Below are 24,851 nucleotides of genomic sequence, written 5' to 3' on the forward strand. Positions count from 1 at the left end.
TATCAAATGTCAAGAACAAAGAGAAAAACTTAAAAGTCACCAGAGAGAAAAGACAGGAAGGAGTGAAAAAAACCAGCAGACCTCTTGTCAGCACCCTGCAAGTATAAAGGCAGTGGTACAATCTGTGAAAGGCTTACAGAAGGTACTAGCAGCCCACTATTCCAGAGAGAGAACCGAAAAAGACGTTTTCAGGCGTACAATTTATCAGCCACAGATTTGCACTAAATAAAAGTACTATAAAAAGAAAGGAACCAAAGTCCGAAAGAGGTGTTCAACGTCACCAGGTATCAGAGAAATTAAGCTCAAAACCACAATGAAATATCCCCCGACACCTGTTAAAATGGCTATTATCAAAAAGACAGGACAAGTGTTGGTGAGAGTATTGAGAAAAAGGAACACTTGCACACTGTTGGTGGGAATTTAAATGGGTTACAACCACCATGGAAAACAGGATGGAGGTTTTTCAAGAAACTCAGAATAGAACTACCATACACTCTAGCAACTCTCCTTCTGGGTATGTACCCAGAGGAGTATCTCAAAGAGATATCTGCACCCTCATGTTTATTGTGGCATTATTCACAACAGCCATGATACAGAAACAACCTAAGTTTCTATGTCATAACAGACAAACGAATAAAGAAAATATGATATATATAATGGAATATTATTCAGCCATTAAAAAGAAGGAAATCCTGCCATTTGCAACAACATGGATAAAACTGAAGGACATTATGCTACATGAAACAGGCCAGACACTGAAAGACAAATACTGTTTGATCTCATGTATGTGCAGGATCTAAAAAAGTTGAACTCATAGAACCACAGAGTAGAACAGTGTTTACCAGGGTCTGGGAAATAAGGGAAATAGGGAGATGTTGGTCAAAGGGTACAACATTAAGTTATAAAATGAACAAGTTCTGGGGATCTAATGTGTAGCATGGGTGTTGATGGATATGTTAACTAATTTGATTATGATAATTATTACATAATGTGTATGTATATCAAATCATATATGAAAAGAAGCTTCAATATATTAAGTGAAACTGTTTTTATAGGTCAAAAATTGTCGGCTCTCATCAATTTCATACAGTTCTATCTACTATGTCTAATATGAGTTGCAGAGAGGAAAACAAGAAATAATGTGGGAGAGATATTTGAAGAGCTAAGAACTGACAATTTTTCAGAATTAAAGAAAAAACCTGAGGCCTTATATTGACTCAAGTAATATAAAATATAGTGAAACTATCAAACACGAAGAACAAAGAGAAAAACTTTGTACATACTGTATAATCTTTGGTGATTAAGTATTTTACAAATTGTTTAAAAACCAGAAAGAAGGATGTGATACAAGAAGCAATGTGAGACCATAAATTGGTAAATGTATTATAAGGCTAAATAAGTATTAACTGCCAAAAAAAAAAAAAAAAAAAGAAAGAAAGAAAGAAAAAAGGATGACTAAGGTAAGGGTTAAAATAAGGTAGAGCTAAAATATTAAACATCAATAATATTTTTTAAATGGAGGGAGAGTTCAGAATTAAAGAGCTATGAGATAAATTGTTAGGGAAGAAGACAGAGATAGCTGTAGATTTTTGTTAATATTCACCTTAATACTTGGGGTGGGAGGGCAACTGGTAAAAAATATATATATATATGCAGAATGCATTACTTCCAAACAAATAGTTACAAAAAATAAAATCAACACTGTAGACAGGAATTGTCAACCATTCTCCATAGAGGGCCAGATAGTAAATATTTTCATCTTTGGCAGCCATACAGTCTCTGTGAAAAGTACTCAACTTCACCACTGTTGTGCAAATGCAGCCATAGACAAAATGTAAAGAAATGAGTATGGCAATGTCTCAATAAAATGTTATTTACAAAAGTAGACAGCTGTCTGGATTTGGCCTACAGCCCACAGTTTGCTGCCCTTTGCAACAGATGGCAAAGGGACAATAAAAAGTAATAAACAAAAAGTATATATTTAGAAAACAAAAAATAAGTCCTAGGATCACAATAAATGTAAATGGATTAAAATCATCTATTAGAATATCCAAGTTGAAGAATGATACGGTATGATATCATGTACATACAGGTTTAAAACACACATACAATACCATTTGTTGTTGACAGTTATGTTCATGTTTAGTAAAATTACTGAAAGGGGCACATACAATTTGAGAGAATAGTACCTTAGACAAAGCATGAGGAGAATAGATTTGGAGAGGGATACAAATGCCACATCAATGTGTCAAAGATTTTGTTTTCAAAGCAAACAAAAAGTCAAAGCCAATTTGGTGAAATATTAATATTTATTTATTCTATGTAGTGGGTACATAGGTATTTGTTACAATACTCTATATTTTTCTTAGGTTTGAAAGCTTTTTATTTTTTAATCACTTGCCTCTCAATTACACTTTAACAATCATTAGGGGAGTTGTATTATAAACTTCATTTCTCCAGATGAGAACTTCAGGTTCTAGAAGGGTAAGAGGATTGGAAAACTGAGACCATGATCTTCAAACTCAATTAAATGTGCTCTAGATACTGCATGATACTTTGTGAGAACTCGAAGACATGTGTTTAGCAAGCACTTCCCCTCCATAATCCCTGAGGCATCTACCTTTTGCCAGATACTCATTCTCTTCTCATTCTCTTCTAACTAAATTCCTGTGTAAACCACTTCCTATCCCTCCTCTGCTCTCTGGAAATTTGCAGTATGAAAATATAGCTTGAATCACACCCTACTCCAGCTCTTGAATACCAGCTGTGGGCCCAAGGATATAAAAACAAAAAGGACACTGCTCTCTCCAACTGGTTTAATTTCCAACTCAACTATCCTCTACCTGGACAGGCATTAACTTCTTCTCTAAGCCTCTATTTCTTCATCTGTAAAATGGGAATTACCATCTCTAACCTAAATGATTCCCAGGATTTTTGTAAGAATAAAATGAAATTACCTAGTAGATTACTATTCTGACAGAAAAAGTCCAAACTCCTGAGCATGCCACCCAAAGCTGCCTTAAATCTCACCCCTCCCTGACTTTGAGTGTTATCTCCTATGACACTCACTCTATGCCCACTCCCCAGTCATTCCACTTACTCTACCCATTCCAGGCATTAACTGGGTTGATGTAAAAGTAATTGCGGCAGTTTTTGCCATTGAAAGTAATAGGCAAAAACCACCACAATTACTTTTGCCCCAACCTAATACCAGGATATTTCCTCTTTCTGCACTGCCTTCTTGCCCTGGCTCTTCATCATTAGTCAAAATTATATTTTACCTGAAATAACGTGACTTTCAAGAAGCTTTCTCAACATCTTCAGTGATGAGTAGATGTCTCTTCCATCCACCTTTCATGGTCTTCGCTTATGGATTACTATTAACACTCTTCCTTATATTCAAACTATGTCAGTGACTAAATTATGAGTTCCTGGATGAAACAGCCTTCAGAGTGTCCAACTTTGGTGGTCAATAAATGCCTCTGTGATTGACTGAACAAAGCTGTCGCCAATTGAGCTCCATTAGGTTGAGTAGGGTTGAACTGAGTAAGCTGAGTACCGCTGCGCTGTGTTGAATTGAGCCAAACTGGGTGGTGTTAAAGACAGCATGTTGAGCTAAGCTGAACTGATCTGAGCTCTGAGCTGAGTTGAGCTGAGCCCAGCTAAGGTAACATGAGCTGAGGTCCTCTGAGCTGAATTTAATTGTGCTAAACTGTGTTGGGCTCCACTGAGCTGAGTCAAGCTGCATTGATCTGACCCTAGAAACTGAAGATCTCACAACAGTTTGGGCTTCTTTAGATAGAAACACTCTGCCACCTACTCCCAATTATACACTGGTCGTTCATCCACTAAGAATTAAACCACTTCAAGAGAAATACAAAGGCTGACTTCCACCAAGTACAAGGGCCTAGGCAAGCTATGTTGCTCAGTGAATTGTGTACATTTCCTAGGTATGGGATCACAGAAACCAACTGGAATGAATTTCAGAATGTTTTGTGTAACTGCTGTCTTCTTCCTGGTTGCCCCATTGCTTAGGCAGAGCCCAATGGGGGAAAAGAGTTTGTGGGAATAGCTCTCACCCAGGAGGGCTTGCAATGGCAAATTGCTCCCAAGGAGAGATGAGGGTTGAGTGCTGACTAACCAAAAAATAATAAATATCTGCTACATCTAATATCCCCCACAGTCAACAAAAAAATCAAACAATTCCATCAGAAAAGAATTAGGTTTATAAGGCAGCATGTTGGAGTGAAGAAAAGATGGACTTTGAAGTCAGGGAAATCCTTGTGACTTGTTAGCTGTAGAAACTTAGATTTTCATCCCTCTGGATTTGAGTTCCCCTGTGCATCAAATGGATAAAATAAAATAAAAATAAAAACCACCTACCCCATAGAGTTGCAAAAAGAATTAAATAAAAAGATCTTTTATGAGGCTCCTCCCATAGCACTTGACATATGGTAGATATTTAAACAGAACTATCCCTCCCCTCTATAATGGTTTCATCTGCAACTGCTGTGGATGTTTCTTTGAAACTCTTCATTGAGTCATCTGGGCCCTGTAGACTCACCCTGGTCATACAGGGACTTACATTTGAAGAAAAGCAGTGAGTAGTTTCACACATACCTGGTCCTCCCTAGAACACTTTAGGCCAGTCACAGTCCCTCACCAGGCTCCATTTCCCAATTGTTAAAGGATGGGTTGTACCGGACAGCCTGTAAGAGCCCTTTCAGTTCTGACACCTAGGATCGCCTGCTGATTTCCCCGGGCACCCAGGAAAGCAGAAGCCCTCAAGGCCCGTCTTATGCACACATGGTCCCTGGCCACAGTAAAGAACATGCATCATTAATATTGCTCATGCAAAGTGGGACATTCTGGAAATGAAAAGGTTTATTTATGGGGGCCTGGGATGGGGAACCAACATTCTTGCTGTGGCCGCCCATCACACTGGCCCCTTTCAGCATCTGAATGGGCTATGCGCCTCCCACTCTGGGTATTTGCACCCACACCATCCTCTCTGTTGGAAGGTGCTTGCCTATCTTTCACCTAGTTAACACTTGATCTACTCTTCCACCAGGGCTTAGCTCAGTCTTGATTTTTTCAGGGACGCCCCACCTGGCCTCCAAGATGAGTCAAATTCTCTGATTATACATTCTCATAACAGCATGGGTCTCTCTGCATTTGACATATATTGCCACAATAAGGCTACGTAACAAAACCACCCTGAAACTTAACACAACAACCATGTATGATTTCTGTTTGTCTGTAGATGACTGAGCAGTTCTGTCCATCTGGGCCAGGCTTAGCTGATCTCAGCTGGACTGGCTCTTGCATGAACAGCTCACTGCTGAGTTGGCTTGGGGGCTGGCTGGCCTATGACACTTCAGCTGATGTGGCTCTTCTGTACTCTCTGTGGTCTCTTTTCTGCAGCGGGCTTGCCTGGCCACATCCTCACGGGGTGCAGTAGCCTGCCAGGCCTCTGGAGGCCTAGAATCAGAACTGACACAGCATAACTTTCTCTGCAATCTATTGGCCAAAGCAAGTCACACATCATCCTGTATTCAAAGGGTAGAGAAATAGCAGCCACCTCTTAATGGGAGGAACTGCAATGTCACTTAGCAAAGGGCTTAGGTACAGGAAAGGGAAAAAAGGGTGGGCAGGTAGAGCTGTTTCTGCAATCGATGTACCTCAATCCCCCTTTAAAGTACCTGTCAAAGTCATTTTCCCCTCTCTGTATGTGACTTATTATCCTCCCATTATACTATAAGTCCCGGGAAAGCTGGAACCAAGTCCTGGGATATTTTTTTCTCGTCACTCTATGCCCAGTATTCATTCATTAATTTACAGATGACCTACAAGAAAATGAGCACTGTGTTTAGTATTTCTTAATTATATTATCCCAACCTTTACCTTAACCTATTGAATAAACATTATGTTCCCTCCTTTACCTGTCGGTGTATTGAGACTCAGAAAGAAAAGACAACTCCCCTAAAGTTGTAAACTGAGATCCAGCAAAATGGTTGTATTAGTCTGTTTTCACACTGCTGATAAAGACATATCTGAGACTGGGAAGAAAAAGAGGTTTAATTGGACTTACAGTTCCAATGGCTGGGGAGGCCTCAGAATCATGGCAGGAGGTGAAAGGTACTTCTCACATGGTGGTGGCAAGAGAAAATGAGGAAGATGCCAAAGCAGAAACCCCTGATAAAACCATCAGATCTCATGAGACTTATTCACTACCATGAGAACAGTATGGAGGAAACTGCCCCCATGATTCAAATTATCTTCCATCAGGCCCCTCCCACAACACATGGGAATTATGGGAGTACAATTCAAGATGAGATTTGGGTGGGGACACAGAGCCAAGTCATATCAATGGTGTAGCAGTCATGAGCACACAGTATATCAATATTCCGAGCTCTTCTCTGAGAACATAATAGATGTTTTTCTGGTGCCTTGAAGCTAGGTGGACCATGAAACTGGCTTTGGCCAATGAAATGTAAGCAGAAGTAATGTGTGTCACTCTCTGGTAGAAACTTTATGAGCCAGTGTGCAACTTACCCTGTAATGGCAATAGATGACATTCCAGGTGATGGTTGCTCTGTTGGCCTGAGTCACTGAGCAACAACAAGCCCAAGGCAACACAGCCAAGCCCCCAGTTGATTTTTGCTGGAATGTAATATGTATAAGATGTAAGTCTATGTTGGATTCAGCCATCAAGATATTGGAATTATTTATTACTGCAGCATAACCCAGCCTAACCTGACTGACACAAATGCCTACAGCCATCCACGGACCCCAGGATCACCACCTCTGTTCCCAGTCTATGACATCAACAGAAATGCATATTCCTGAGTCTGCACAGTCCAACGAGTAAGAGAGACTCACATGGAAGCCCCTGAGGTATTTCCTGCCCCAGCCCCATACTGATCAAGGGGATGGACAAGGGGCTGGGAGAGTTCAGATGGAGGAAAGAACAGACCCTGGGACATGGCCGCATGTGGGGCCCTTCCCCTGGGGCCTTCACACAGACCACAGCAAGGAACTTCTAATAGCAGGTTGTAGTTGGCATACTCAACTAGCCACTTGGCTTGGAAAATAAATCAACAGCTTCTGTTGCCAGAAAAGCCACAGCTGCCAAACCCCCTTTGAGGTTTGGGGGCCACACATGCTTGATGCTTCCAGCCATTGGGAATCAACATGCATTTCCAGAGGGAGGGTCCAAAGGAAGCCACTGGTAAAACCCAGGGCTGTGGTTGGCTGACACGAGGCCTCAGATTATCCAGCCGAAGTCCAAGTCTCTGGTCAGACCCACAGACCCATCTTCAGCATGCCGCATGCCCTCCGCTGGTCCCAGCAGCCTTGAACCTGGGCTCAGGTGGGTGAGGCAGAAAGAGGACACTGGCAGATAAAGCAAACTGCTTCAGCTCCACTTGGCTGTGCACTCCCCTCCCTAAGCCTTATTGTGATTGTTTAAGTGGAATGACATAGACCATAGAATTGGAAGCTGGCACATATTTCCTGACATCAAGACCTTACAACTCTCCCCAAGTTCCTACCATAAGCCCAGCACAGGGCACAGCTGTTTTCATGCATTGTGCCATTCTATCATTTAATGTCTGGGTGGAGATTTTTATTGTTCCCATTTCATAAACACTGAAGCTCGGAGAGGCTCACAGTGAGCACGTGGTTAGAAGTAGTAGGATAAGACCCAGCACTCCAGAGTATGGGAGCCTCACTGGCACAGGAGGCTGCAAAGGGAAGTCAATGGGCACATGGTGGGGACAGGCCTCTGACCTCACTCTTGCCATTGACCTCCATTTTTCTTTTTTTTTTTTTTCCCAGCAACAAGGTCATGCCAGCACCCAGGCCACTCACCTGGGCAGTCTCCAAACACCTTGCATTCCCAGGCAAACCAGAAGCACAGGCTCCAAGATGGTGGGACCCCAATGCCGACACAACCAGGCCTGTTAGGGAAGAAACATGAAAATGCAATCAAGCTGGGTGGGAATGGGTGTTCATGATTCCACCAAATGTCTGAGAGTGGGAACATCGCCCACGACAAGTATGTATCAACACCTACAGAAACAGAGGGAGCGTTTTGGGACACCGTGCGCTCAGGCCTGGAGATGTCAGCTTCGGGGTGGATTATAAAACGGCCCAGCAGCCTCTCCTGGGAGGCTGAGAGACCCCTGCTGAACAGCTGCTCTGAGCACGGCTCTCACTCTCAGCCTGTGCTCAAGCGCTTCCTCCGTCTTCCTTTTAACCAATCATTCCTACAGCCCTTCAGCGCACATAAATCCCAGTCTACAGATGAAGAAACTGAGGTTCAGGGAGGTGACATGACCTGGCTCACACAATAAGTGGTGAAGCCAGGACTTGGCCCATGTCAGTCTGGCTGCAAACTCACGCTCCTAACCCTGACCACCCTTGACTGTCGCCATGAGGCCTAGGCTCAGAAACAGGCAACATGCTGGTGCAGGAATCAATTCTGGTTGGGACAGGCTTGTTCAACTGGGCTCCATGGAGCCATGGCCACTGGGCCACATATGTGCTATGAGACCTTGAGGTGGACATTCACCTTGGCAACCCTTAGTTCCAAGTTCCCGTAAAAGTAGACTTGTGGGCTCCCCTGGGAGAGTAAGGGGGTGGCTGTGGTGGTGAGGTTCCCTGCAGCTGGTAGGGAATCCAGAACCTCAGATTGCTCCTCCGAGACAGGGGCAATGTTAAGCCCTCCGCCTGCATGAGCTCCTGTTTCTTGTCTTGATGATGGTGATTCTTATTCTCACCCACACATCAGCAAACCCATTCTGGGGTGTCTCCAGGAGAGTAGAGCTACCTCCTAAGGACAAACTATTTTCCAGAAATGGTTATTTGCTCTAAATCCCAGAAACTAAGGCAGGTGCTTAGTGCATGCATGACATGTGCTTGTTAAACTCACCCCGTGTGATCTCCTCAACTGCCAAAGACAATTTGAAGTGTCACACTCGCACACTCACACCCTAGGATGTCCAGCAAAATGTAGTGTGCCAGCCAGAATGCAGACTACTGAAAGGGGAAGCATGTCCTATTCCCCTCCTTATCCCCAGGGTCTGAGAAAGGCCTGGCATAGAGTAGGTGCTCAACAAATCTAAAATGAACGAATGAATGGACTAAGAATACTAATAAACATTTGCATAAAACATTATCATTTACAAGGCACATTTCCAGCTGTTGTCTTGTTCAATCTTGATTAGAGGTAGTCGACACCATGCCACTTTGCAGATGAAGAAATGGAAACGGAAGCGCTGGGAGGGAGGAGCAGGAACTTCTTCACTCTAATGGCAAATCAAATCTCTGCTTATTGGATTCCTTTTCACCCATCGAGGCTTAGATTTCACACCAGCTCCTCTGTGAAGCCTTCCAGTCTTCCCCGTAACTGGTATTTTCCTTCCCTGACCTCCTAGAGTTCTTTAACCAACCTTTATTATTTTTTTTTTCACACTCTGGATGCTATTAGGATTGGTCAAGGACATGCCCATCTCTTCCTTAATGGCAGTGTCTTGTACTTCTCATGTCCTCACACACAGTAGGTCCTCAACCAGTGCGTGCCAACTTAAAGATGTCCTTGACAAGCTGCTTGTGGCTGACATGTCAGAGCTGGAAAGGGCATTAAAGATCAGCTATCATCTTTTCATTTAATAGAGCCTTGCCTGTCTTACGCAGAGAGTTGACCTGTCTCCCAACTTCTAACTCAAGGCTCTTCCCAACGAGCGGACTCTAACTAACACCGAGACTGACTCTCCCATGCCAGCTCCAATGGACTGGTGATGGTTTCTCCTGGCTCAAGTGGAAAGAGTGCCCAGATCAATTAGTAATGTCTGCCACTGCTACAGAAGAGGTATGTGATAGAGGGCTGTCAGCTGACCCAGCCCTAGGTCATGCAATAGATAGCAATTAGAATTAATGTTTATTGATGGATTCTGCAACTAGGATGGAATGCGAAAGTGACTCACTCCACATCCTATTGTTAAATTTCTCTTACCCAGTCATCTCTCCTTCTCCACCTTTGTCTCTCCAGTTAGGTTGGGTGTTCCTCCATGGCCAGGGATGGGTCTGGTTCATGTCTGGACTCCCACTGCCTGCACACAACACAAAGTCCTCGGTGAGTGTTTAGGGGGAGAAAATGAATGTAATTAAACTTGGTTCAACAATGATGGGTCCATAAGGTGAATGAGTGGACATGCAAATGGACAATAGAATCTCAGCTGACACCCCCCAAATGTCTGCATCAGCCTCACTGCATCAGCCTCGCTGAGAAGTGAAGAGGACAGAGCCTGGCCTCTTGGAGTTCCTGGATGTGGGACTCTCACCAGCCACTTTATCCATAAGCTCACATTTCAGGGGTGTAGAAAAAGCGCTCCCATCTTTCCAGCTGTGGGTTGGCACATTAGCAAAATATCCACAAAATATAGGTTTGGGGAAATCATTTTATAAAATGGAATAAACCATTATCCAAAAGAAAATTGCCCAATCATTAAAGGGATTTTTTTTAACCATTCAAATACCCATGGCCTTTATTCCCAATCGCCCTGTTCCTGCTGTGTTACAGAGGGAGGAAAACGTAGATTTATTTGTATCTTCCAATATGCCTATTCTCTGTATGAGGCATCCATGCCAACTATGTGTGAAGAGATATAAATATTCCAATTCAGTTACAAAAGGATGTAGATTTGGAATTCTGAACCTCTTGATTTCAACTGTTTACAAAATCTTTCTCCATGCAGTGATTTGTTCAAGGTATTTAATAAGCAGACAAGTCTATAAAAAGACAGAAGGCATATTGTTTTTTATTAAAGATGACCCTGCAATCTCAATCGCTTTGAAATATATTCTTTTTCTCCCTTTCCTGGAAGATTGGAAACCTTTAGGTTTTATAAGCAAGAAAGGGAAAAATGAAGTGCATAAATTATAAATAAACAACTCCACACAAATTGAAACATTTTTAATGAAGTCTAAGTCAACAGTTCTAGAAGGTACTAAACACACCTTTCGCAGCCCCATTCATTCATGTATCTGAGAACCACAGAAAGAGCGTAGTGTCTCCTCCTGGAATACAGACCCTCGTGGAAGGGATGCTTGTGAGGATCAGAACTGGATGCTGTGGAGATCCCAGCCCAGGCACTGGGTTCAAGCCTCCTTTGGGGAGGTTCATGCTCTTGTGTTCCCTCCTGGCGTCTTCCATCAGGCATTCATTCCTTATTCCATATCATATGCAAAGCACCTAGTTGGTGCGAGGCAATGGGTTGGGCTGTGAGGACCCAGAAATAGATGCGATCAGTTCTTGCTCTGGAGATTCTGACAGCCAAGAGAGATGCCTCCAACTGCACTGAGTAGAATGCAAGCACCCAGTGGCATGTTGGAGTCACCTGTGGGAGCTCTGGGGATCTGGGGCCCTGGGAAACACACACACACAGTCTTCTTTCTCAGAGGCCTTCAAAGATTCTTTTGTATGCCTGATTGTGATGTTTTTAAATTTTTTTTCATAGATTCAGTGCCTACCATGTGGTAGGCATGGTATTGAGTGTGCCTCGGCTATTTGCTCACAGACTCAGGGGACTAAGGCTCAAAGACATGAGTGAACTCCACAAGACACAGAACACCTACATGGCTGACCAGGCTCCAACCCAGCGCTTCAGGCTCCAAACCCAGCGGCGGTCTCTCTCCCGTACCACAGAATGCATGAGAGGATGAATCTTGAGGATCTTTAAATGCCTGCTGACTTCCAGGCTTCAGATGAATAATCACATGTGCAGAGTGTGTGTGGGAGAGGATGCAGGAACTGCCTAAGGGAGCCAATCACTTTACTTGCAAGATAGGAACCTGGGGTCCAGAGAGGGGAACTGACCTGCCCAGGGCACACAGCACAGAGCTAATCCTGGAATCCAGGTCTTCTGTCTCCCAGGACACCACGCACAGCTCCACGCCACCTGCCTGTCCTCCCTTCCCATGCCTTCCCCATCCTCCACATGACACGTGGATACCAAGTCAAAAACCATCCTAATGAAGTTGCTGTAAATATTTTCCACTTGGTTTGCAGGTTAGCAAGATTCCTTTTCTGCCTCGCAGCTTTAGACAATTTACGCTTCCATTCTCAAAACAGATTTTTATCCTAATAAAGGCGTTTATTACTATTATTCACCTGTCATTACACAGCATTAGACAATTACATAGCACAGACTGACTCTCCCACCACGAACCTTCCCCTCCGCTCTCAGTGGGGGAAGGGGGTGCACACAAACAGAACATTTCATTAAAAAATAGAGAGGAATCTTTAATTTTTAAGCGCTGCCAAGCCTGCTACCTACGCTTTTTAAAACTTTGTTGTGAAAAGTCACTGGCGTGAGCGAGAGGGAGATAATAAAGAAGTGTGGGCTAGAAACCGTCTCCAGCCCCATTTTGATTGCCAGACGATTGACAAAATAATTTGTACCCGTCGATGCTCATGAAGGGAATTTTTACAATGGATTTGCCAAGCAGATTTTTAATTTTAATCAGTAATGAAAAAATGACAACATGGATCACAACAAGACATCAGTTGCTGAACGGGCTTTGCGGTCCCTGTCAGGCAGCCTCTGTGAGGAAGCCGCACCTCCGTTGAGCATCAATCACTCGTTTCAAACTCCTGTACATCTTCAGGATTTAATTAGACATTTAAGTTCTTTATCCGCAATTTGCAAAACTGTCACTTACCAAAAGTGCAAGATGCTAAAAAATATTCCGCTTGAGTCCTGAGGGACTGTTTATCTCCTTCCTGGGAGAGGATTAGAAGTTAACATTTGGACACACACACCCCAACCAAAAAAATTATGTATTTTATATACACACACACACACACATACATTCTCACTCAGCTACTATGCCTGACCCACAGCTACAGATATTTTCAAAGAGCAAAAAGTAAAAGATCATTGATTGTGCTGAAAACCAACCCCAATCTCTGCTGTGGAAGGACAAGAGGAAGAGAGTGCGTGAGATAGAGGTTTATTCTTTTTGTCAAGAACTTAATTCTAAGACCGTCTTGATCTTGCTGACTTGCTGTGGTCTGGAAAGCAGAACTTTAGAGAAATGTTCACCCATATGACCTTGAGCCAACTGGCTCTGCCTCTCCTAGCCTTTATTTCCTATAAACCTAGAAAATAAGTAAATAAGTAACCATCTCTTATTAACGAATTGCAACAATGCATTTTATATGTCCCTGTAGAGTACTTCAATACAGGTTGACACCTTAAGAGGTACTGCCTCTCCATCAGCAAGCTGCAGAGAATCAAGAAACGTCCCAACCATCTGAAGACGGAGGTGGATGGACACTGGGAATACCACAGGGACGTGAGATCCAGGGACAGGTCAGCATCTCAACCCACCGTGGCAGGAACCAGGCCTGCTGCCAGCCAACGCTGCTAGCCAGCCCTGTGACCACCTGTCCCAGAATCGCTGGCCAGCAGCTGTGACCAAAGGCCACCATGATATATAGTGTATTTTCCTGTCTGGGGCTTTCAACTTCCACCTTCAAAAGCCCCTGAAGCTGTGTTTGCTTTGAAATCTTTGGGGCTTGGGGCTTGGGGCTTTTTGTTCTGTTTGGTTTTCTGGTCAAGATTGAAGGGACATATTCTTGGTTTAATTTTTCAGGGATGAGAGAGTGGGTTGGAGGATGAATCTTCCAAGGTTTGCCTGGACTCTTGACTCAGTTACGTCGCTCCCAAAGCAGAGCAGGAAATAAATAAGGTCTTTTCCTTTAAGAGAACCTTGGCTTACTAAGGCACATTATTGAAATGAGTATAAAAGGTGGATTGTGAAAAAGTCATTACTCACAGATAAGAAATGCACCCCAGGCGAAGCTGAGCACAGACTTATTTTCTAGCTGAAGTTTCTTTCAATTGATCTTCACTCTCCACCCCTAAAATGGTGGGATGGGTACGAAGGGGCTTAGAAAGCTTGTTTTCACCTTTCATGCAAGTCTCCGGGATGGTGAATGGCCGAACTGCAAGCCTTAAGCCAATTTACTAGTCAACATGGACAACATGGACTTTGCAAATTCACCCCTACCAGGATGACCTGTTCTCACCGGGGGAATCCCTACTGCTCTGCTGCAGGAGACAGACAAACGCTGTCTTCTTATCCCACTAGCCTTTCTTCATCTTTGCTTCCACATAACCTCCAGGCCTTTCCCAGAAGGACGCAGCCTGTCCTGTCTGTACTGCAGACTCACGGAGCCCAAAATTCCATGATGCAAGAGTCAGCAGGAACTGAGGCTTGGCAAGTCTAGGGCTGGGGCTCTGAGGCCAAGGTTTGGGCGCTAAGCCACTGTGTGACACTAGCAAGCCATCGCGGCTCTCCAAGGCTCAGCTCCCCAGCCTGAAAACCAAAGGAGCTGGCTGCGATGACCACTAAAACACCTTCCACCCATTCTATGAAACCATGACCTTGGGTGAAAAAATGTTAATGTAGAGAAAAGCAAAATGAAGTAAACACAGGTTTTAGAATCAGCAGACCTAGGTTCAAATCCCAACCCTGCCACAAGTTTCTGCGTGTGTGTGTGTGTGTGTGTGTGTGTGTGTGTGTGTGTGTATTTGTATATCAACCCTTCTGCACCCACTGCAACCATAGGGTCACCTCCTCCAAGAAGCCCTCCCTGATGCCTCTTTCCCTAGGCTGGGGAATAAAGGAGGCAGGGCCTCTAGGGAGGGCTTGACCCACAAGTCCCTGCCCCCACCTCATTGTCCTGCCAAGGCTCCATCCTGGGCAAGCATGGTTCCAGTCTGGGGGCACTTTTCACTTCACATTTCTGGGTGAGCCTTTCCTGGCTCTATGGCCTCTATCACTTTTGCCTCTATCCACCTACACCTGTGACTCCCTTTAGAGGACAGGCCTGGGCTACCTGAGCTACACTAGTTGCATTCAGAGAGCCCAAGTGCCCCAAGTTTAACAGCCCTGGTGAGGCCCTGGGGCCATCAGCTCCTTGCCTAAACTCAGGACAAGCTCTGAGGCACAATTTACAATTTAAGCCCCCAGAGCTCCCCCAGGAGATCAGGCTAAGACTGGAAGTGTCCCTGAAATCTCACCCTCTATGGCTGAGTCCCCTGACCTCTTCTTCACCCCCTACCTCCACCCCTTACTGGTTTCTTCTGGAAGCGCATCCTAATAAACCACCCAACACAGGACTCCTTGTCTCCAGATTTGTTTGGGGCAACCAAAGCTAAGACATCCTGACTGCTAATGAAGGGTGCGGCTCATAGTAGGTGCTGCTCAATAAGCATTTGTTGAATGAATGAATGAATGAATGAATGAACGAACGAACGAGTGGATGAATGAATGAATGAATATCTCTCTGGCTTAGTAAGTGTGGAGTGGAAAAGTGAATCATTTCATAGAGTTGGAAAGCCAGAAAACGCCAGGTGAGGTCTTCTAGAAGTCCTCCCTGGAAGACAGGCCTCCATGAGAGTGGAGATTTGTATCTGTTCTTGCTGCATCCACAGTGCCTGGCCCATCGTGAGCTCTCAGCAAATAGTTACTGACGGGATGAGTGGATGTGGTTTCCCCCTCTGCTGCTCCGGCAAGTTCCGCATCCTCCAGCTACACACCTACTCCGTTCCCAATGCAACCCTGGGACCCAGCATCCCCACCTCCTGGTGCTAAACAGAGCCTGGGCATCCTTCCTTCCAGATCAGAGCCTGCCACTTTCAACCGAGACGACAGCAAGAGGAAGACGGACAACAGCTATTCCCATCCCAGCAACAGAGGGCTCATCCTCCGCAGCCTCAAAAGACGCCCTGGGCGGCCTCACCCCAGGTGACCTCCCTTACCCTGTGGGAACAATGGCTAGGCAGAGCCACTCTAGCCTCTGTGGGCCGGGCGGGCGGGTCGGCAGGTTCACACACTTCAGACGTGAGTGTAAGCGCCCTGCATAATAGGGCTTTGTCCTGACTCCTGGGAGCCAGCGTCTGCAGAGCCCTGGCAGCGGAGGGCGGTGGAGGGCGGCGGCCCACGTACACAAACGGCGCCTTCCAGCTCTGGGAGGCTTGCTCCAGAGCCTGGAAACACGCGGGGCTTCCCAGGAGGAGAGGCGGTCTCAGGGTCACCTGCCAGTGCCCTCCCTGGGCTTGGGGCTAGAGGAGCACAGGGAATGTCAAATAACAGCCTTAGTCCATGACCATTTGCAAAGAGATATGTGACAGGGACCTCAAGGGAGAGGGAGACAAATGCTGTCCACTGAGCACTTTCTGTATACCAGGTTCTGTGTCTATTCCTTACTTCAGCCTCCACTCTGGTGGCTGTGCTCACACAACTACTCTACAGATGGGCAGGCTGAGGCTCTGAGCAGTAAAGTAACTTGATCACAGTTGCCAAGACCCCAGGTCTCTGCCTCCAAGGCCTGTGTTCATTCCCCTTCCCAAGACCCTAGGAGCCCCACTCCCAGCCCCCAGCTCCCTAAACAACAACCCACCTCTCACCTCTGCCAAAGCAGACACAGTTTGGATCCCAGCAGTACCCCAGCCCAGTCCAGTCCATCCCAGCGCAGACCAGACCAGCCCAGTCCAGACCAGACTAGAGCAGCCCAGCCCAGCCCAGACCAGGCCAGCCCAGCCCAGACCAGACCAGGCCAGCCCAGCCCAGACCAGCCCAGTCCAGACCAGACTAGACCAGCCCAGCCCAGCCCAGACCAGGCCAGCCCAGCCCAGACCAGACCAGGCCAGCCCAGCCCAGACTAGCCCAGTCCAGACCAGACTAGACCAGCCCAGGCCAGCCCAGCCCAGCCCAGACCAGACCAGGCCAGCCCAGCCCAGACCAGACCAGACCAGCCCAGCTCAGCCCAGCCAGCCCAGCCCAGACCAGACCAGACCAGCTCAGACCCAGCCCAACTCAGCCCTAGCCGCAGCCCAGACCCAATCCAACCCAGCCCTGCCCAGCCCAGTCACAGCCTCAGCCCAGACCAGACCAGTCCAGATCAGCTCAGCACCAACCCAGCCTCAGCCCAGACCAGACCAGTCCAGATCAGCTCAGCACCAACCCAGCCTCAGCCCTAGACCAGACCAGGCCAGATCAGACCAGACCTAGCCCAGCTCAACCCAGCCCAGCTTAACCTATCCCAGGCCAAACCAGCCCAGCCCCAGCCCAGCCTCAACCCAACCCAGCCCAGCCCAGCCCAGCCCAGTCCAGCCCTAGCCCAGCCCTAGCCCAGCCTAACCCAGTCCAGTCCAGCCTAGTCCGAGCTCACCCCGGCCTAGCCCCAACCCAACTCAGCCCAGCTCAGCCCCAACCCAACCCAGCCCGGCCCTAACCCCAACCCAGCCCAGCTCAGCTCAGTTCAGCCCAGCCCAACCCAGTCCAGCCCCAGCCCAGCCCCACTGTTTTAGCCTCCTTCAGCCAGCATCTTGCAGAGCATGGGAAACTTTCTATGAAACTCTGTTTTCATTGACCATTCACCTGCCAGGTGCCCTATGATAATTCCTCTTCTCCTGAGATGGTGAAGGAAAAGCTTCCCAAATCCAGCCTCTCCAAGGCTCCATCCTCTCTCTTCACCAGCCACCAGCAACGACTCCCAGGGAAAAGATGCTCAGTGACTCTCCCTGCAGGTAGTGCTGATGTCTGTGACTGCCCCAAGCTGATGGGAGACAACAGAACTGGAGGCTCACCACCAGCCTCTCCTAGAGGCCCAGCCTCTGTGTCCACAGAGGCAAGGACAGGCTGAGACTCGCCCAAGGCCATGGACACTGACAGTGACCCAGCCCAAGGCAGCCCCATGTTCTCCTGCACCATCTGTGTCAGGCATTTCTTCATACCCATGTGTGCTTGGTGGGACATCCAAAATGGAAGTGATATTTTATATAAGTCTGGGAACTGAAAATAGATATCTTTACCAATAGCAGACTGTAGAAGACATAATGTGATTGCCGCAGTACAAGGGTGGTGTGGCAACCGGAGTGTTAGGAGCAGAAGGAACTGGGCTCAAGTTACAGCTTTACCACTCTCTAGCTATGTGACCTAGGGTGAGTTCCTTAACCTCTCTGAGCCTCTGCTATATGATCTTTATTTTGGGCAGAGTATCATGCCCACCTTGTAAGTAATTCTGTTGTGAGCATTATATGAGGGAATGTCCCTGACACATGACAAACATTCAGTGAAAGTTTTCTATTAATATTACTTCTGACCACTTTCCTCCTCCTCATGGTTCAAGGCCCCATCTGCCACTTATTGGCTAGGGACTTATACAGATTGGTTAAGCTCTCTGAGCCTCAGTTTCTTCATCTACAGAACGAGAGTAAAATCTCCATGCCTTGGAAGAATGCAAGAACTGCCTGGGTCCAGTGGCTCATGCCTGTAATCCCAGCACTTTGGGAGGCTGAGGTGGACAGATCACCTGAGGTCAGGAGTTTGAGACCAGCCTGGCCAATGTGGTGAAACCCCGTCTCTACTAAAAATACAAAAATTAGCCAGGCATGGTGGCAGAAGCCTGTAATCCCAGCTACCCAGGAGACTGAGGCAGGAGAATCGCTTGAACCCAGGAGGTGGAGATTACAGTGAGCTGAGATCGCGCCATTGCACTTCAGCCTGGGTAACAAGGGCAAAACTCCATCTCAAAAAAAAAAAAAAAAAAAAAAAAAAAGAATGTGAGGACTAAACGGATAGTGTATGCAAATGTTCTTAGCTTGGCTTAGTTTGGAAACAAACCATACTATCTGCTTCCGATATGTTTGCTGACTTCTTTCACTGGGTAGATCAGTGTGACATTTCCAGCCCTCTAAGATAAAAATAATGACAATAATTAATGGCCTCCACTGACTGTGTGCTGTGTCTGCTCCCAGATGCAGCAATGGCACGTCTCAGCAGATCCTGACTCAGGGTTAAGTAACATCCTTTGGTGGCTTGAAATTGGCCATGGTGGAAGTGTTTACACCAAAGAAATTGGCAAACACTACAAACTACAAACCAGAATTTGTTTCAGGTAGCTGGTTGTTCCATGCTTGCCAGCCCACCATTGCTCACGGTTATCATTTCCTTTCCCCCACAACAACTTGAGATGCCTGTAAGAATGGGAACAGCACAGGCACCTTCCAGTCGGAAAGCACACAGCAGGCACACCAGCCTTGGGTCTGTGAGGCCCCATTTCACAGATGAGTCAATGCAGGCTCAGGAGGACCAGGCTGCAAGCAGAGCTGGATCCCACTTCTCAACACATTTTTGAGTCCTCCTGCAGAGCGACAGGGGGCAATGAAAATGACAGGGACCACTGAAAGGCCCCAAGAAAATATACACTGACTGCCCCAAGAAGCATGGCAACTCCTAAACTGAGCAAGGCAAGGCTGGTGCAAGCACCCAAAGGACACTACCTCGGATAGCACCCAAAACCCAATTCATTCCACCGAGAACAGCCAAGGGGACAGGCCAGTCTTCCAGGGACAGCTCATCTTCAGGAACTATCATCTGCGTGTGCACACCAGAAATATAGAAACAGCCCTTCCCTTCAGCCAGTGGCTGTCTGCTGGCCACAGGTAGGGAAGTGCCTGCTGGGAGAAAGACGCCAACACCCAAAGCGTCGCTCAAGCCCCTGGAGGATACTCAGCTCCTCCTGGCCTCACCTCAGCTCCCCTTTCAGGCTCCCCAACTCTCTCTATGCTCACATCCAGCACGGATAGATCAGGCGTCCCTGGGTTGGACGACCTATGCTCAGAGACCCCTGGTCTTCCTCCCTGTCCTTTCCCCAGTGCACGGTTCTTGGCTTTGTATCTGAACGGCTCTCCCCCTCCTCCTTTTCTTCCTTTTACTTTTGTTTTTCTCCTTCTCCTCCTGTTGTCTCCTCCATCCTAGTAGCTCATATTGATTGAACACTCAACTCTACAGCAGGCTCTAAGCCGAGTTTTCAAGTACCTTATGACACCTCCTCATCCCAGAACTCTAGGAGGCAGGCATTGCTATTAAGTCCCAGTTCTACAGTCTAAAGAGGCTAAATAACTTAGTTGAGGTCACTTAGCTCGTCAACAGAAGAATGACTCCAGGGCCTAAGATCCCTCAATAAAGAACCAACAATACATATTTGTCAAATGAGTGAATGTGAATGAATTTTTTTAAGCCCAGATCTGATCTTGTTCCCACCCTGGGCAAAACCTTTCTAGGCTGCCCAGCTTTCAGACTCCAATGGCCTTCAGGCTGAAGCCCAAGCCCCACTGTGGGCCCCAGCCTGCCTGCAGCCTCCTCTCTCCCACTGTCCACATGGCACCCATGGCCCAATCAGGGCACTGTGGCAGCCTTCTAGGTCAGCCGTACTTCCTGAACTTGGCAGATGGTCAGACAGAGTGTCCTCCCTCCACCCACCTCCGCACTCCAGCAAACTCCAGCTCAGTCCTTCCCTCCTGCCTGCATATGGCTTCCCATAAAGGCATCTCGGATCTTCCTGAGCAGATTCAGCCACCACTTTTCTTCCAAGGTACCTCGCTCCCACTCCTTTGCAGCGGTCCATGGACTTCCTGCCTCCCCACTGGGCCTGGGAGTCTTTATGTCATGGGCTGAATTGCGTCCCCAAAAATTCATATGGAAAGTCTTACCCCAGCACCTCAGAATGTGACCTTCTTTGGAGACAGAGTCTTTACAGAGGTAATAATTAAAAAGAAGGAATTAAGATGGGCCCTAATCCAGTATGACTGGTGTCCTCATAAGCAGGAGAAACTTGGGGACAGACACACACAGGGAGAAAGCCACATGAGGGTGGGGACTGCCATCTACAAGCCACAGAGAGAGGCCTGGAACAGATTCTACCTCACAGCCTGGGAAGGAACCAACTCTGCCAACACCTTGATCTTGGACTTCCAGCCTCCAGACTGTGAGAAATAAATATCTCTTGTTGCAGCGCCAGTTTATGGTACTAGGTCATGGCAGCCCAAGGAACTTACACACCCAGAAACCCAAACTTGCCTGTCACCTTTGTATACATCCCGCTCAGGGCTGCAACTACTGAGCAAACCAAAGGGTGAATAAACCTGGGAATACCACGTACTGAGGGCAGACTAATTGCTAATGGATTTTTAAACCAATTCAATCTGACCATTGAGGTGTTTTCCCTCTGCTGGCCAGCAATTTTGGAATAATACACCCTGGCAAAGAAAAGTGGGATGTGAAGCAGGGAGCTTCACTCGATCTAATCCAAGAGCAATTATTGAGCACCTACTATATACCTCAAACAGGCTGCCCGGGGTCCAAAACGCTTCACCACAATAAAAGTCCTTTTGGCATGTGCTGACATGCACACACATGCACACACACACCATTCATATAAACAACTTTCAGTTTCAAGTACTTCCTTTCCTACATGTTTCTTAAACTTTTGAGGTGTTTGTTTGTTTGTTTGTTTGAGACGGAGTTTCGCTCTTGTTGCCCAGGCTGGAGTGCAGTGGCGTGATCTTGGTTCACTGCAACCTCCGCCTCCTGGGTTCAAGCAAGTCTCCTGCCTCAGCCCCCCAAGTAGCTGGGGCTATAGGAGTGCGCCACCATGCTCAGCTAATTTTTTGTATTTTTAGTAGAGATGGGGTTTCACCATGTTGGTCAAGCTGCTCTAGGACTCCTGACCTCAAGTGATCCACCCGCCCCAGCCTCCCAAAATGCTGGGATTACAGGCGTCAGCCACTGCACCTGGCCAACTTTTATTGTGCTAGTTTTTCACCTAACCTAACCAAGCTTTGAACTCACTGGGCACACTGAGTCACGTTAAGTTTAAAAGGCCAATGATGTTTCACGACATTCCATAAAGCACATCTCGATTCTTTCTTTTTTTAACTTGACAACCTCAGGAGTTTCCAAACTGCACTCTCAAAAAAATATTTTGGTTCATTTTGGGGAGATAAATAGGAGTTGACATTTCCTCACCAGCTCAAGTTCGTTCGCTGTTACACACTGGGGGCTGAGCACACAGAGCAAAGGAAACCACCAAGAACAGGAATCACTACACAAGACCAGCCTCCCAGGGCCCCCGGTGTGCCAGGGCCTGCACCGGGCACCGAGCGGAGGACAGTGAGTACAGCCTGGACCTGTATCTGCCTGGACCCTGCCCATGTCTCCACATAGCCTCTAAGTGCCGGGCAGTGAGGGTGGCACAGGGACGATCAGGGCCAAGTGCCTGGGATGAGCTTAGCCACGATGTGCTGCCAGAATCACCAGACCTAACTTCACACGACAGCATCCGTCAGGAAGTGATCCGGAAGGCTCAGTGTCGAAGGCCAGGACTTGCTGGATAGGAAGGCAGGAGGTCACAACCTGGGAGAGCAGAGAAGCTGAATTTGTGTATTTCCATACACCCACTGTACTGCAGTCTATGGCGTGCACGTTGTCTGCTTGGTCTGTAAACTACTGCATTTGAGAACTCTGCTTGCATCTTGTCCCTACCCAGTGCCTGCACGAGGTATGCACTCAACAAATGTTGGCCAGAGGAAACTACTTATAACCCATGTCATTGCACAGCAGTTAGGATGGGTGTCTGAGTTCACCCTGAGCTCCCAGGGCTTTTCCTTTCTCAACTCAGCACCCCCCGATGAACGTCCCCATGAACGTACCCTGAAATGGAGCAATTGCCCAAGGCCAGGCAGCTGATCAGGAGAGGTGAGCCGAGAACCCAGTTCTATCTAACCCCTCTGGACTCTGCCCACTGCACCAGGCTCCATCACTCACGAGACGAGACGATAACAGCAAGGCCTGAGATGGACCACTTCCCACAAACCAGGCACTTGATGTTCGTTATTGTGTTTCATCTCCACCAACCTCTGCCCTTGGAGGGACATGCCATATGACACCCATTTGACAGATGAGGACACCGAGGCACAAAGAGGATGGAGAACCTGTCTGAAGGCATGCAGGTAATAAGCGACTGGGCCAAGACTCCTGCCCGTGACTCTGGCCTGCTCTTCAACCCTCTCAGCAGCACTTCCTCCCGTGTTGTGAGCTTAGGGGAGCCCACAACCCTATCACTAAGGGAGAACAGGGACTCACGAGGCTAAGGAAGGCAGCTGCCGGCCAGGAGAACATGGAATGGGAGGTTCCCACAGCAGGGAGGCTGGGAGAGGGCAGCGGGGGTGGATGGTGCCTTGTCAAGAAGCCAGATGCACTTTGGGGAAAAGCCATTCAGATGCAGAGACCAGAACCTGTTTGAAGAGCACCAAGGACAAAGGCAGCTTTCATCTGACCTCCAGCTAAGGCCCACAGTTGGAGTTTGAGAAGGAAAAACAAACATCTCCCACTCACACCCATCAAAAGGTGAAGGGAGCCTCCTGCACCCTGGCCTAGCCCAGAGGGAGCAGGCATTGGAGATGAGTCCAAACCCAACTCCTGTCACCTGTGAGCTGTGTGACCCAAAGAAAGTTATGTAACCTTTCTGAGCGTCTAATGTCCTCTGCAAAGCATGAAGATGAAAATCCTTTCCACGGATCATGTGTGTCTTAAAAACATTTTTGAGGCCGGGCGTGGTGGCTCATGCCTGTAATCCCAGCACTTTAGGAGGCCAAGGCAGGAGGATCACTTGAGGTCAGGAGTGCAAGCCCAGCCTGGCCAACATGGTGAAACCCTGTCTCTATCAAACAAATACAAAAATCAGCCTGGTGTGGTGACATGCACCTGTAGTCCCAGCTTCTTGGGGAGACTGAGGTAGGAGGATTGCTTAAACCTGGGGGCAGGGAGGTGCAATGAGCTGAGATCATGCCACGGTACTCTAGCCTGGGTGACAGAGTGAGAGTCTGTCTCAAAAAAATAAAACTAAAATAAAATAAAAACATTTTCTCCCACAGTGCTTGGCACTAGGTAGGAAAAGCAGATCCACTTTTACCACCTTTTCTCAGAAAGAGGGCAAGGCCTTCAACAAAGTTCTTTTCCACCCAGGCTCCCAGCAAACGCGGCTGAGCTGAGTTAATGAGGAGGAGGCTGAAACAGGCAACACCAGTCAGGGTTTCCTCAGTCCCCAGGAAGCTCTACAATGCCCAACTCGGGGCTTGCCCTTGGTCTGAACCAGGAGGGAAAGAAGCCTCATCTCGATCCCATACTTCATAGGGAACCCTTTACCTCCCTCGTCTCTGAGAGCCCCCATGAGAACTCTCCAAAGACACATTGCTCTCCCCGTTTCACAGATGAGGAAATTGAGGCCCAGATTATGGAAATCACTCAGTCAAAGTCACAACCACGGATGCTTCAGGATTCACATCCAATGCAGCAGAAACCCAACACCCAGCCACGCACCCCAGGAACCATGTCGGACCTGTGCCCAACCTGACTTGCCAGTGCTGGAAATGAGACGCACTCCTCGGCTGGAAACAGGCAAGAGCCGAATCCAGCCCTGCCAGTCAATCAGAGGAACATATGCATTTCAAGGATGGAACAGTTGTATGCTCTTTTTTACCCAAACTTAATATTTTGCATGTTCCTCTCTCAAACACCACAAGCTTTCCTGTGGCCATGTTGCGCAAGTCCCAGAGATATTTTCTGTCTTATGTTTTACCCCACACAGCGGCTGTCTTCTGAGAAAGGAAATCGACCAAGGGACAAAATCTTGTAAATATTCCAGCCATTCACTTATCCCGCATAATTACTGTGCAAAGAACAACATTTGGGCCTCAATTCACAGGCAGATAGCTGCATTATGCAATTAGCCAACATGCCATTAGCGGAGTTTGCAATGTGCGCGAGCTGATGGGCACCACAGGCTTCCAGGAGACCCTGTGTACCGGGAAGAGGCCCGGCAAAGTGGAACTCTCCCCAGGGAAGGTGCCTGGAGGAGGGTCATACAGAAAAGTGGGGGTGAGCTCCTAAAATTTTGCAATTCATCTTCTTCCCTCCGACCAATCCACCTT

The 24,851-nt window shown here is 47.2% G+C and overlaps 1 long non-coding RNA gene across 2 annotated transcripts in view; it reads right to left on the minus strand.

Moving 5' to 3' along the window:
- Nucleotides 1-2,288: 2,288 nt before the first annotated feature.
- LOC119619084 (uncharacterized) overlaps nucleotides 2,289-24,851 on the minus strand; it is a 42,359-nt gene continuing 19,796 nt past the window's right edge. The window contains exons 3-6 of one of the 2 annotated variants that reach the window (XR_012091047.1): nucleotides 10,019-10,115; nucleotides 7,873-7,961; nucleotides 6,556-6,663; nucleotides 2,289-6,195 (exon numbers count right to left, since the gene is read on the minus strand). This is a non-coding gene — a long non-coding RNA (uncharacterized lncRNA). Of the gene's footprint in view, nucleotides 6,664-7,872; nucleotides 7,962-10,018; nucleotides 10,116-24,851 lie in introns of both variants that reach the window. The other variant, XR_012091046.1, reaches the window with a different exon arrangement.

The sequence above is a fragment of the Chlorocebus sabaeus genome, chromosome 24 (assembly GCF_047675955.1).
Source record: "Chlorocebus sabaeus isolate Y175 chromosome 24, mChlSab1.0.hap1, whole genome shotgun sequence".
Taxonomy (NCBI): domain Eukaryota; kingdom Metazoa; phylum Chordata; class Mammalia; order Primates; family Cercopithecidae; genus Chlorocebus; species Chlorocebus sabaeus.